We start from the raw sequence: 3090 nt of genomic DNA on the forward strand, positions 1-3090 counted from the left end.
TCCTACCCCCCTTCGCCATGTTTCCTAGCCCCCTTTCCCATAGTCCTACCCCCTTCGCCATGGGTTCTACCCCCCTTTCCCCTAGTCCTACCCCCCTTTCCCATAGTTCTACCCTTTACCCCTACCTACATGGACAAATTACATCGACTAACCTGTACCCTCGAACATTGACTCGGTACCGGTACCCCCTGTATATAACCTCCACACTGACTCTGTACCGTAACACCCTGTATATAACCTCCACACTGACTCGGTACCGGTACACCCTGTATATAACCTCCACACTGACTCGGTACCGTACCCCCTGTATATAACCTCCACACTGACTCGGTACTGGTACCCCCTGTATATAACCTTCACACTGACTCGGTACCGGTACCCCCTCTATATAGCCTCCACACTGACTCGGTACCGGTACCCCCTGTATATAGCCTCCATATTGACTCTGTACCGGTACCCCCTGTATATAGCCTCCACACTGACTCTGTACCGTAACACCCTGTATATAGCCTCCACACTGACTCTGTACCGGTACCCCCTGTATATAGCCTCCACATTGACTCTGTACCGGTACCCCCTGTATATAGCATCCACATTGACTCTGTACCGGTACCCCCTGTATATAGCATCCACACTGACTCTGTACCGTAACACCCTGTATATAGCCTCCACATTGACTCTGTACCGTAACACCCTGTATATAGCCTCCACATTGACTCTGTACCGTAACACCCTGTATATAGCCTCCACATTGACTCTGTACCGTAACACCCTGTATATAGCCTCCACATTGACTCTGTACCGTAACACCCTGTATATAGCCTCCACATTGACTCTGTACCGTAACACCCTGTATATAGTCTCCACATTGACTCTGTACCGTAACACCCTGTATATAGCCTCCACATTGACTCTGTACCGTAACCCCCTGTATATAGTCTCCACATTGACTCTGTACCGTAACACCCTGTATATAGCCTCCAAGTTGACTCTGTACCGTAACACCCTGTATATAGCCTCCACATTGACTCTGTACCGTAACACCCTGTATATAGTCTCCACATTAACTCTGTACCGTAACACCCTGTATATAGCCTCCACATTGACTCTGTACCAGTACCCCCTGTATATAGCCTCCACATTGACTCTATACCGTAACACCCTGTATATAGTCTCCACATTAACTCTGTACCAGTACCCCCTGTATATAGCCTCCACATTGACTCTATACCGTAACACCCTGTATATAGTCTCCACGTTGACTTTGTACCGTAACACCCTGTATATAGCCTCCACATTGACTCTGTACCGTAACACCCTGTATATAGCCTCCACATTGACTCTGTACCGTAACACCCTGTATATAGCCTCCACATTGACTCTGTACCGTAACACCCTGTATATAGCCTCCACATTGACTCTGTACCGGTACCCCCTGTATATAGCCTCCACATTGACTCTGTACCGTAACACCCTGTATATAGCCTCCACATTGACTCTGTACCGTAACACCCTGTGTATAGCCTCCACATTGACTCTGTACCGTAACACCCTGTATATAGCCTCCACATTGACTCTGTACCGTAACACCCTGTATATAGCCTCCACATTGACTCTGTACCGTAACACCCTGTATATAGCCTCCACATTGACTCTGTACCGTAACACCCTGTATATAGCCTCCACATTGACTCAGTACCGTAACACCCTGTATATAGCCTCCACATTGACTCTGTACCGGTACCCCCTGTATATAGCCTCCACATTGACTCTGTACCGTAACACCCTGTATATAGCCTCCACATTGACTCTGTACCGTAACACCCTGTATATAGCCTCCACATTGTGTCTGTACCGTAACACCCTGTATATAGCCTCCACATTGACTCTGTACCGTAACACCCTGTGTATAGCCTCCACATTGACTCTGTACCGTAACACCCTGTATATAGCCTCCACATTGACTCTGTACCGTAACACCCTGTATATAGCCTCCACATTGACTCTGTACCGTAACACCCTGTATATAGCCTCCACATTGACTCTGTACCGTAACACCCTGTATATAGCCTCCACATTGACTCTGTACCGGTACCCCCTGTATATAGCCTCCACATTGACTCTGTACCGTAACACCCTGTATATAGCCTCCACATTGACTCTGTACCGTAACACCCTGTATATAGCCTCCACATTGACTCTGTACCGTAACACCCTGTGTATAGCCTCCACATTGACTCTGTACCGTAACACCCTGTATATAACCTCCACATTGACTCTGTACCGTAACACCCTGTATATAGACTCCACATTGACTCTGTACCGGTACCCCCTGTGTATAGCCTCCACATTGACTCTGTACCGTAACACCCTGTATAGAGCCTCCACATTGACTCTGTACCGTAACACCCTGTATATAGCCTCCACATTGACTCTGTACCGTAACACCCTGTATATAGCCTCCACATTGACTCTGTACCGTAACACCCTGTGTATAGCCTCCACATTGACTCTGTACCGTAACACCCTGTATATAACCTCCACATTGACTCTGTACCGTAACACCCTGTATATAGCCTCCACATTGACTCTGTACCGGTACACCCTGTATATAGCCTCCACATTGACTCTGTACCGTAACACCCTGTATATAGCCTTGTTATTGTGTTACTTTTTATATATATATACTTTAGTTTATTTAGTAAATATTTTCTTAACTCTATTTTCTTAAAACTGCATATTAAGGGCTTGTAAGCAAGCATTCCACTACAAGGTATTCGGCGTATGTGACAAATACATTTGATTTGATGTAGAAGAATATAACGCTTTATTGATATAATTTATGCACGATCTACAAGTGTCTTGTCTTTTATTTTGTAGTAAAATATTATTTAATAACACAAAAATCAACAATATAATTTATATTTTAATCTCAGAGGACAATTATTTTATTGATAATAATGCAATGTAAAAGGGTGGAAAACATACAAACTGTTATTTATTAAGTCCCAAGTCTTCCTAAATGTATTCTGCATGTCCCTGGCTCTGCTGTGAGGAGAGGTTTGAACTGGCTAAAGGTTGAAAGTAATA

The sequence above is a fragment of the Salvelinus namaycush genome, chromosome 9, assembly GCF_016432855.1.
Source record: "Salvelinus namaycush isolate Seneca chromosome 9, SaNama_1.0, whole genome shotgun sequence".
NCBI lineage: Eukaryota > Metazoa > Chordata > Actinopteri > Salmoniformes > Salmonidae > Salvelinus > Salvelinus namaycush.